The sequence below is a fragment of the Bombina bombina genome, chromosome 3, assembly GCF_027579735.1.
Source record: "Bombina bombina isolate aBomBom1 chromosome 3, aBomBom1.pri, whole genome shotgun sequence".
Classification (NCBI taxonomy): domain Eukaryota; kingdom Metazoa; phylum Chordata; class Amphibia; order Anura; family Bombinatoridae; genus Bombina; species Bombina bombina.
In genome coordinates, this window is record NC_069501.1 from 671,949,199 (window position 1) to 671,961,428 (window position 12,230).

A 12,230-nucleotide genomic window follows, 5' to 3' on the forward strand; every position below is an offset into this window, starting at 1 on the left:
AACCTTTGTTGAAACGGATGTAAGATCAGGAGTGTGCATGTGTCTGCAGCAGTATATGGCAGCTTTGCAACATTGTTATACATTAGCAAGAGCACTTGATGGCAGCCCTATTTCCTGTCATGTGCATGTTACCTATCTAGATATCTTTTCAACAAAGAATAACAAAAGAATGAAACAAATCTGATAATACAAGTAAACTGGAAACTTTTTTTTAATTGTTTTCATTACCTGAATAATGAAAGAAAACATTTGGGGTTCATGTCCCTTTAAGCACTACTGCTGGTAAATGGATACATAAGAACTTTTACAAGAGAACAGTACAAGGTCCCCTTACAAGAATATATTTAGTATCTAATGCCCCTGCTAGAGAGGCATTAAACAACATCAGGGAGGATACAAACAGTAAATAAATGATTGTTTATTTAAATTGGATTTGTATTTGATAAATGCTATTCTATTTAAGGCACATTATAGTTCAAAGGATATTCATCCTGAAATACGGATTAGTTTTTATTCATACAACATTGTATATTCAAGGCTGCAATGCTTATTTTTTTTGTAATATAATTCCATTAGACCATTCATAATGTCACGCTGCCCCAGGTTTCTGTAAGATTTTGGGCAATGTTTCTCTCTCTAAAATGTTATACATTTGGTTTTGCAGTTCTCAAACCTGTGAATTTGTGTCTGCAGAGATAGCTTGCCTCCTCCTTACAATAAAGTTGTAAAATAAACATACAGAGTTAAAGAGACATGCAACCCTAGATTCTTTTTTCATGAATCAGAAAGAGCATGCAATTCTTAAACAACTTTACTTCTAGTATCACATTTTCTTTGTACTCTTAGTATCTTTTGTTCAAAACCCGAGATGTAAGCTCAGGAGCGTGCACATGTCCAGAGCACTAGACATCCATTTGCAAGAGTACTAGATGGCAGTACTATCTAGTGCTCCTGCCTACCTAAGTAACTCTTTAACAAAGAATACCATAGGAACAAGGAAAATTTGATTATAGAAAAAAATTAGAAACTTTTTAAAAATTGTATGCTGTCCGAATCACAAAATAATGTTTTTGAGTTTCATATCCCTTTAAGAAAAAGACCTTAATCCCATTGTTCCTCTGAAATATTTGTACACAGAATTAACCTCTTACCTCTTAATGAGACACTAAATTCAAAATTAAACTTCCATGATTCAGATAAAGCATGCAATTAAAAAAACACACAAAACTTTTCAATTTAATTATAAAAATGTGTTCAATATTTGTATATGCATACATTGAGGTATCAGCTCCTATTGAGCATGTGCATGAGTGCACAGTATATACATATAGGCATTTTGTGATTGGCTGATAGTTGTCATATGATACAGAAGAAGGTAGAATCGAATTAAGTTTGGTATCTTCCAAATAATTTTTTTTTTTTAATACTCATTTCAAATTCAAAGCGGGACAAGCAGTACAAATTTAAGTGAAACCTATAATATTATTGTTTTAGCTAAAAAACTATTTAAATTATTATTAAAGTAATGATTACTTTTCTCCTTCCAAAAAAAGTACAGCAGAAAAGTTGTTCAAATATGAATTATTAACATTTTAAACTGGAGATAGATAATTCTAAAATAACTGTGAGTTGATCTATGTATCTATGTATTTCTATGTATTTCTAATGATATATAACCAAATCAGTAGAAAACCATTGGTTTAAATTGAGTCTTACTGACTAGAGATTTAAATTGTGATTTTAACTGATTTTATATAAATCGTATCCACCCTGTCTCTAATCACCTGTAAAATGTATTGATAAGGAAAAAAAGGAAATTTATGCTTACCTGATAAATTTGTTTCTTTTACGATATGACGAGTCCACGGATTTCATCCTTATTTGTGGAATTTATCCTCCTGCTAACAGGAAGTGGCAAAGAGCACCACAGCAGAGCTGTGTATATAGCTCCTCCGTTCCCTCCACCTCCAGTCATTCGACCAAAGTTAGGAAGAGAAAGGAAAAGCCAAAGGTGCAGAGGTGACTGAAGTTTATAAAAATAAGTACATACCTGTCTTAGAAATAACAGGGTGGGCCGTGGACTCGTCATATCGTAAAAGAAACAAATTTATCAGGTAAGCATAAATTTCCTTTTCTTTTACAAGATATGATGAGTCCACGGATTTCATCCTTACTTGTGGGATACAATACCAAAGCTACAGGACACGGATGAAAGGGAGGGACAAGACAGGAACCTAAACGGAAGGCACCACTGCTTGAAGAACCTTTCTCCCAAAAACAGCTTCAGAAGAAGCAAAAGTATCAAATTTGTAGAATTTGGAAAAAGTGTGAATAGACGATCAAGTTGCATCGTTTTTAAATGCCCATGAGGAAGCCACAGCCCTAGTGGAATGAGCCGTAGTTCTTTCAGGAGACTGCTGTCCAGCAGTCTCATACGCCAGGCAAATGATACTCTTCAGCCAAAAGGAAAGAGGTAGCCATAGCTTTCTGACCCCTACACCTTCCAGAAAAAACAATGAATAATGAAGATGATTGACGGAAATCCTTAGTCGCCTGCAAGTAAAACTTCAGGGCACGGACCACGTCCAAGTTATGCAACATACGCTCCTTCTTAGAAGAAGGGTTAGGACATAATGAAGGAACAACAATTTCCCGATTAATATTCTTATTAGAAAAAAACCTTAGGAAGGAAATCAGGTTTGGTACGTAAAACCACCTTATCAGAATGAAAGATAAGATAAGGCGAGTCACATTGTAACGCTGAAAGCTCAGAAACTCTACGAGCAGAAGAAATAGCAACCAAAAACAAAACTTTCCAAGATAACAACTTAATATCTATGGAATGCATGGGATCAAACGGAACCCCATGAAGAACGTTCAGAACTAAATTCAAACTCCAGGGTGGAGAAATTGGTCTAAACACAGGCTTAATCCTGGTCAAAGCCTGACAAAAACACTGAACGTCTGGAACATCTGCCAAACGTTTGTGAAGTAAAATCGACAAAGCAGAGATGTGTCCCTTTAAGGAACTTGCTGACAACCCTTTCTCCAATCCTTCTTGGAGAAAAGACAGAATCTCTGGAATCCTTACTCTACTCCATGAGTAGTTCTTGGATTCGCACCAATAAAGATATTTACACCATATCTTATGGTAAATCTTTCTAGTAACAGGTTTACATGCTTGAATCAAAGTATCAATGACCGAATCAGAGAACCCCCGCTTAGATAAAATCAAGCTTTCAATCTCAAAGCAGTCAGCTGCTGAGAAATTAGATTTGGATGTTGGAAAGGACCTTGAATGAGAAGGTCCTGTCTCAAAGGAAGTGTCCACAGAGGCATAGAGGACATGTCCACTAGATCTGCATACCAAGTCCTGCGTGGCCATGCAGGCGCGATTAGAATTACTGAAGTTCTCTCCTGTTTGATCCGAGCAATCACATGGGGAAGAAGAGGAAACGGTGGAAACACATAAGCTAGGTTGAATGACCAAGGCACTGCCAAGGCATCTATCAGTTCGGCCTGAGGATCCCTCGACCTGGATCCGTATCTTGGGAGCTTGGCATTCTGTCGAGACGCCATCAGATCCAATTTCGATCTGCCCCATCAGAGAATCAGAGAGGCAAAGCCCTCTGGATGGAGTTCCCACCCCCCCGGATGAAATGCCTGTCGGCTTAAAAAGTCTGCTTCCCAGTTGTCCACTCCTGGGATGTAGATTGCTGACTCCCTGATGATTGATGTAAGCCACAGTCGTGATGTTGTCCGACTGAAAACGGATGAATTTGGCTGAAGTCAACTGAGGCCACGCCTGAAGTGCATTGAATATTGCTCTCAATTCCAGAATATTGATTGGAAGTAGAGACTCCACCTGAGTCCACACACCCTGAATTCCAGACTGCACCCCAGCCTAGTAGACTGCCGTCCGTTGTCACTATCACCCACGAGGGTCTGCGGAAACACGTCCCTTGGGACAGATGATCGGGCGACAACCACCAAAGAAGAGAGTCTCTGGTCTCCTGGTCCAGATTTATCTGAGGAGATAAATTTGCGTAATCCCCATTCCACTGTCCGAGCATGCACAGTTGCAGTGGTCTGAGATGAAATCGAGCAAACGGAATGATGTCAATTGCCGCCACCATCAATCCAATTACCTACATGCACTGAGCCACTGATGGCTGAGGATTGGACTGAAGGGCTCGGCATGTATTTAGAATCTTTGACTTTCTGACCTCCGTCAGAAAAATCTTCATGGATATAGAATCTATCAGAGTGCCCAAGAAGGGAACCTTTGTCTGTGCAACTAGTGAACTCTTTTCTAGATTCACCTTCCATCCGTGAGTTCTCAGAAAGGACAACACCGTGTCTGTATGAGATTTTGTCAGATGATAAGACTGGATCAGAATATCGTCCAGATAAGGCACTACTGCAATGCCCCGCGGCCTGAGAACCACCAGAAGGGACCCTAGAACCTTCGTGAAAATCCTGGGTGCTGTGGCCAACCCGAAGGGAAGAGCCACAAACTGAAAATGTTTGACCAAGAAGGCAAACCTTAGGTACTGATGATGATCCTTGTGGATAGAAATATGAAGGTATGCATCCTTCAAGTCCACGGTAGTCATATATTGACCCACCTGGATCATTGGTAAAATTGTTCGAATAGTCTCCATCTTGAAAGATGGGACTCCGAGAAACTTGTTTAGACTCTTGAGATCTAAAATGGGTCTGAACGTTCCCTCTTTTTTGGGAACCACAAAGAGATTTGAGTAAAACCTCTGCCCCTGTTCCAGTCTTGGAACGGGACAAATTACTCCCATAATAGAGAGGTCTTTTACACAACGTAAGAACGCCTCTCTTTTTACCTGGCCTACAGACAATCGTGAAAGAAGAAATCTTCCCCTTGGGAGAAAATTTTTGAATTTCAGTTGATACCCATTGGTCACGATTTCCAGTGCCCAGGGGTCCTGAACCTCTTTTGCCCAAGCCTGGGCAAAGAGAGAAAGTCTGTCCCCTACTAGATCCAGTCCCGGATCGGGGGCCGCCTCTTCATGCTGTCTTGGTAGTAGCAGCAGGCTTCTTGGGTTATTTACCCTTGTTCCAAGCCTGGTTGGGTCTCCAGGCGGACTTGGCCAGAGCAAAATTCCCTTCCTGCTTCGTGGAAGAAGAGGAAGAAGAGGGTACTCCTTTAAAGTTCCGAAAAGAACGAAAATTATTTTGTTTACCCCTCAATTTAGATGACCCTTACCTCCAGTAATGTCAGAAATGATTTCCTTCAAGTCAGGCCCGAATAGGGTTTTACCCTTGAAAGGAATAGCCAAAAGCTTTGACTTAGATGACACATCAGCAGACCAAGATTTTAACCATAACGCTCTACACACTAAAATGGCAAATCAGGCATTCTTAGCCGCCAACTTAGCAATTTGAAAGGGGGTATCTGTGATAAAAGAATTAGCCAGCTTGAGAGCCTTAATTCTATCTAAAATATCCTCAAAAGGATTCTCATTCTTAAGAGACTCTTCTAAAGCATCAAACCAGAAAGCTGCTCCAGTGGTGACTGGTACAATGCAGGCTGTCGGTTGTAGAAGGAAACCCTGATGAATAAATAACTTCTTTAGAAGACCCTCCAATTTCTTATCCATAGGGTCTTTGAAAGCACAGCTGTCCTCAATAGGAATAGTTGTACGCTTAGCCAGGGTAGATATAGCTCCCTCCACCTTAGGGACTGTCTGCCAAGAGTCCCGAACAGTGTCAGATATGGGATACATTTTCTTAAAATTAGGAGAAGGTGAGAACGGTATACCCGGTCTGTCCAATTCTCTCTTGATAATCTCCAAAATTCTCTTAGGAACCGGAAAAACATCAGTGTAAGCAGGTAACTCTAAATATTTGTCCATCTTACACAATTTCTCTGGTGGAACCACAATAGAATCACAGTCATTCAGAGTTGCTAAAACCTCACAAAGCAACAGGCGGAGGTGTTCCAGCTTAAATCTAAAGGACATGACGTTCAAGTCCGTCTGAGGTAACACACTTCCCGATTCTGAAAGTTCTCCCTCAGACAGAAGTTCCCTGACCCCCAAATCAGATCCCTGTGAGGGTACATCGGAAATAGCCAACAAAGCATCAGAGGCCCCAGTATTTACATTGATTCCTGTCCTACTGCGTTTGCCCTGTAACACTGGCAAGTAGACGCGGTTGAGGAACCCGGCGTTGCTTGGGTGGGCGTTAAAGGTTGTGACACTTGGGGAGAATTTGGCGGCATATCCTGATTCTCCTAAGACTGAGAATCATCCTTAGGCACACTTTCTTTACATAAAATATGCTTTTTACATTGTAAGGCCCTTTCAGTACAAGAGGGACACAAAGTAAGAGGGGGTTCCACAATGGCATCTAAACACATAGAACAAGGAGTTTCCTCAAGTTCAGGCATGTTAAACAGACTAACAATAGCAACAATAGTCGTTCTTAACCTTATTTGTTGACCTCTGAAGTCAAAAAACAAACTCCAAAAAATGTTTTAAGAAAAGTGTACTGCGCCTTTAAATAATAAAAGCGCAACAATTTTTCTGATCTCACAAAAAAAGATTTTTGCAGCAATAAAAAATATCCTAATAAGCTCAAATTAGCTAAATATTATTGCACAATTTGTTAGACAATGCAAGTAACACTTTATAGCACCTTTATTGTATATAATACATTTTTAAACAATATCAGACCCTGTGGCGCCTACCTGCCCCCCCCGGGTACTCAATTCTGTGAAAATGACGATCCGTTGATTGCAAATTTAACCTGGGCCCCACCGGAGCTAGGGCTTTGCTGCCTTATACTGAAGAAAAAACGTGCGTCTGAGCGCCAAATTAAAAAAGAGATAATCGGGGGCGTGTCTCTAGGTAGCACCTTCAATGGTCGCAATATCAGTGTCTCTGAGTAAATCACAGATAATCTGCCTATTATCAGTGATATAGTTGCCCATCTAACACTCTTCAGTGGATATTCAGAGTTAGTACTTTAAGCTGATTCTGATGATATGCTACACTGAGGAATCTTACCTTTGTTCACCGATCTGGAGCATTGGGGCCTAAGGCAGGCTCATTACGGAGAGGCACTCAACAAACCCGCCCCTGGTATCTTGATGCTGGGTATACAGTGCTTTGACACTGCTAACTACTACTCACTAGATACAGCAAACATGGATGTGCAGATCCTTCGAGAGCTGGAGAATCTTTTGCTATATCATCTTGCTCAATTTGAAGAGCATCTATGCCAATCTATACATGCGGTCACCCACAAAGCCTCACACGCCATATTTGTTGCAGAGAAACAGGCAAGTGTTACCGAGGTGAAAACAGCTGGCTTACCTCCAAATCACCTACCGCAGAGATCTCCACTGAAAACAGACTATCCAGCCCCAAACCCAATTATTAAAAATGCGACTGAGGCAATCTTGTACCATGCTGCACCAATTACTGACAGTGTGACAGAGACAATCCCTTACCAAGCTGCAACCAATACAGCCATAGCAAGCAGTAACAGCGTGGATCTACCCACTGGCTTATCAGCAGCCAAAGGAGAAAAACCCATAGGCACCTACACTTCGCAGGACTCCACTCCCCTCCCAGCTGAAGAGAAGGTCCGGGAACCTGGGGAAGGTGTGCCGGCCCTCAGCTAGAGACTGGGAGTATCACTGGCTCTGCTGATCCTTACCCTCGCATCAATGAGAGAGGCGCCAGCAACAACATTACTGACTATATGGGGACAACAACCGGCTTCACCATGGGCCCTGCTACCGAACTTGTGCTTACCGGAATTCCAAGAGATTGCGGCCCCACTTCTCAGCCCTGGCAACGCAGTGAAGCCGGCTCCTGGAGATATGCCAGGAACGGTTCCCAAGTATACAGAAAAGGAGTTGGTTAAATTACATACAGCCCATTACTGGAAATAGGACGTGTCCCTACGAACTATAGAGATAATTTTGTTGGTATTGTATTTACTACCCACAAATGAGACGTTTTGTCAAACTGTTCTCAAAACTAAGTTACATTTGAATGTTTCTTTTCTTTTGTGGATATCATGGGGGACGAGCTCCGTTCCTGTTTATGAGTTAAAGGGACAGTAAACCTTAAAAATAATGTTATATAATTCTGCACATAGTGCAGAATTATATAACATTATTTAAGTGCTATAGTTCTAAAAGCCTTTTTTACCTTTTAATATGTAAAAATTATGTCGCTTTTACAGACCCGCTCTCTGCTGAGCGGGTCTGTAATATTTAGTCAGCGCATCGGGCCAGCTGTATAGTCACAGCCCGGCCCGACCGCGCCATAGCACTAAGTGCAGCTCGCTCCTGTCACAGGAGCGAGCTGCACTTAGTCTTATGGCGCGGTCGGGCCGGGCTGTGACTATACAGCTGGCCCGATGCGCTGACTAAATATTACAGACCCGCTCAGCAGAGAGCGGGTCTGTAAAAGCGCGATAATTTTTACATATTAAAAGGTAAAAAAGGCTTTTAGAACTATAGCACTTAAATAATGTTATATAATTCTGCACTATGTGCAGAATTATATAACATTATTTTTAAGGTTTACTGTCCCTTTAAGAGGGTATTGGTGCTACTTTAAATAGGAGTAGAATAGTAAGCTTACTTATATCATTATACTTCAGTCCCAACACCTCACACCAATTGAAACGTTAAGCCTAATTTCAACATGCTCTATGTCTTAGCCTAGATTTTCCTCACGTTGTAGTATATTTTCACTTCCTATATTTATTTGTATGCACAGTGTTCATCATTCCAGGGAAGTGCAGTCCTAGATGCTAAACTACATCACTACCTCCTCTTAGGTCGCCATACTTGCACACATGCCTAATCCAGCAGCCTCAACTGTTATATCATCCTATAAATTTATTATGCACCTTCCTAGGGGTCTTCGCCCAGGCACCTTCATATAGTGTATTAGCCCCGTCTGCGGACGCCTCCTATGAAGTAGTCAGGTGCAGACATATATATACAGGGAGTGCAGAATTATTAGGCAAATGAGTATTTTGACCACATCATCCTCTTTATGCATGTTGTCTTACTCCAAGCTGTATAGGCTTGAAAGCCTACTACCAATTAAGCATATTAGGTGATGTGCATCTCTGTAATGAGAAGGGGTGTGGTCTAATGACATCAACACCCTATATCAGGTGTGCATAATTATTAGGCAACTTCCTTTCCTTTGGCAAAATGGGTCAAAAGAAGGACTTGACAGGCTCAGAAAAGTCAAAAATAGTGAGATATCTTGCAGAGGGATGCAGCACTCTTAAAATTGCAAAGCTTCTGAAGCGTGATCATCGAACAATCAAGCGTTTCATTCAAAATAGTCAACAGGGTCGCAAGAAGCGTGTGGAAAAACCAAGGCGCAAAATAACTGCCCATGAACTGAGAAAAGTCAAGCGTGCAGCTGCCAAGATGCCACTTGCCACCAGTTTGGCCATATTTCAGAGCTGCAACATCACTGGAGTGCCCAAAAGGACAAGGTGTGCAATACTCAGAGACATGGCCAAGGTAAGAAAGGCTGAAAGACGACCACCACTGAACAAGACACACAAGCTGAAACGTCAAGACTGGGCCAAGAAATATCTCAAGACTGATTTTTCTAAGGTTTTATGGACTGATGAAATGAGAGTGAGTCTTGATGGGCCAGATGGATGGGCCCGTGGCTGGATTGGTAAAGGGCAGAGAGCTCCAGTCCGACTCAGATGCCAGCAAGGTGGAGGTGGAGTACTGGTTTGGGCTGGTATCATCAAAGATGAGCTTGTGGGGCCTTTTCGGGTTGAGGATGGAGTCAAGCTCAACTCCCAGTCCTACTGCCAGTTTCTGGAAGACACCTTCTTCAAGCAGTGGTACAGGAAGAAGTCTGCATCCTTCAAGAAAAACATGATTTTCATGCAGGACAATGCTCCATCACACGCGTCCAAGTACTCCACAGCGTGGCTGGCAAGAAAGGGTATAAAAGAAGAAAATCTAATGACATGGCCTCCTTGTTCACCTGATCTGAACCCCATTGAGAACCTGTGGTCCATCATCAAATGTGAGATTTACAAGGAGGGAAAACCGTACACCTCTCTAAACAGTGTCTGGGAGGCTGTGGTTGCTGCTGCACGCAATGTTGATGGTGAACAGATCAAAACACTGACAGAATCCATGGATGGCAGGCTTTTGAGTGTCCTTGCAAAGAAAGGTGGCTATATTGGTCACTGATTTGTTTTTGTTTTGTTTTTGAATGTCAGAAATGTATATTTGTGAATGTTGAGATGTTATATTGGTTTCACTGGTAAAAATAAATAATTGAAATGGGTATATATTTGTTTTTTGTTAAGTTGCTTAATAATTATGCACAGTAATAGTCACCTGCACACACAGATATACCCCTAAAATAGCTATAACTAAAAACAAACTAAAAACTACTTCCAAAACTATTCAGCTTTGATATTAATGAGTTTTTTGGGTTCATTGAGAACATGGTTGTTGTTCAATAATAAAATTAATCCTCAAAAATACAACTTGCCTAATAATTCTGCACTCCCTGTATACATATTTTTTTTTTAGTTTCTGTTGCACAACATCAGTTCTGTGAAAATGTATTGGTGCACTTTTGTTTCTGGATTGCATATATGTTTTCAATTACCTATATAAATTTTTAGTAAGTATCATGATTCATAAACTTAGTCAGCTGAAGTCCATCATTTATCAAGGGGATTAATAACAAACCAGAATTTTAACAAAATGGCACTGCTGAAGCATGTTGCATAATGTGTTGATATAATCCTATTAACCCTGCAATATACAGTGTTTTTGATGTCACAGCTGTTATCTACTATATATATGTATGTATAGACACATTGTTTCTTGCTCAATCAAGCCCAAGAGTGGCTATAGGTTTAACTAACTAACCTCCATTGAGCATTGTTGTTTTACAAGGGTCCAAGAGTGGCCTATTGGTACCTGAGGAGGTTTTTATAATCATAAAAAAATGAGGTTTTAGTTATAGTTGCCTGTTTAATACTGAATCTGTATGTATTTGAGAATGTAAGCCAGTTTACTAATGTACAGTTTGTTCCAACACTTGTATCTCCTATAATAAGGTACTCTTACTTGTTTTGTAAATGTTTCTAAAAACCTCAATAAAAAATAATGGAAAAAAAAAAAAAAAAAGATAATCCCGTTTTGCATAACCAACGCTCTTATATTAATAGACTTTTTACCTTTGTAATTACATTATATAAGCCACTGCAGACTGCCTTCCTATCTCAGTTCTTTTGACAGACTTGCATTTTAGCCAATCAGTGCTGAAAAATAACTCCTCAGGAGTAAGCACAAAGATATCTATATGGCACACATGAACTAACACTGTCCAACTGAAAAACTGTCAAAATGCACTTAGATAGGACCAGTCAACACAGTAGATTTGCATAATCAACAAATGCAAGATAACAAGAAATTGCAATGGCAGTTAGTGTGAACTTCAAATGAGTAGTAGATTTTTTTCTGATAATTTTAAGTTATGTCTATTTCCACTTCCCCTGTACCATGTGACAGCCATCAGCCAATCACAAATGCATACAGACTTATTCTGTGAATTCTTGCACATGCTCAGTAGGAGCTGGTGACTCAAAAAGTTTAAACATAAAAACATAATTTATACTTACCTGATAAATTTATTTCTCTTGTAGTGTATCCAGTCCATGGATCATCCATTACTTATGAGATATTCTCCTTCCCAACAGGAAGTTGCAAGAGATCACCCATAGCAGAGTTGCTATATAGCTCCTCCCCTAACTGCCATATCCAGTCATTCGACCGAAAACATGCAGAGAAAGGAAAAACCATAGGGTGCAGTGGTGACTGTAGTTTAAATGAAAAAATTACCTGCCTTAAAAGGACAGGGCGGGCCGTGGACTGGATACACTACAAGAGAAATAAATTTATCAGGTAAGTATAAATTATGTTTTCTCTTGTTAAGTGTATCCAGTCCACGGATCATCCATTACTTATGGGATACCAATACCAAAGCTAAAGTACACGGATGATGGGAGGGACAAGGCAGGTACTTAAACGGAAGTTACCGCTGCCTATAAAAACCCTTTCTCCCAAAAATAGTCTCTGAAGAAGCAAAGAATCAAATTTGTTAAATTTGAAAAAGTATAAAACGCAGACCAAGACTCCGTCTTGTAAATCTGTTCAACAGAAGCCT

The 12,230-nt window shown here is 40.4% G+C and overlaps 1 protein-coding gene across 1 annotated transcript in view; it reads right to left on the minus strand.

The window, feature by feature from the left end:
* Window positions 1-12,230, minus strand: part of AP2B1 (adaptor related protein complex 2 subunit beta 1) — a 457,689-nt gene that overhangs the window by 93,664 nt on the left and 351,795 nt on the right. The gene's annotated exons all lie outside the window — the stretch shown is intronic.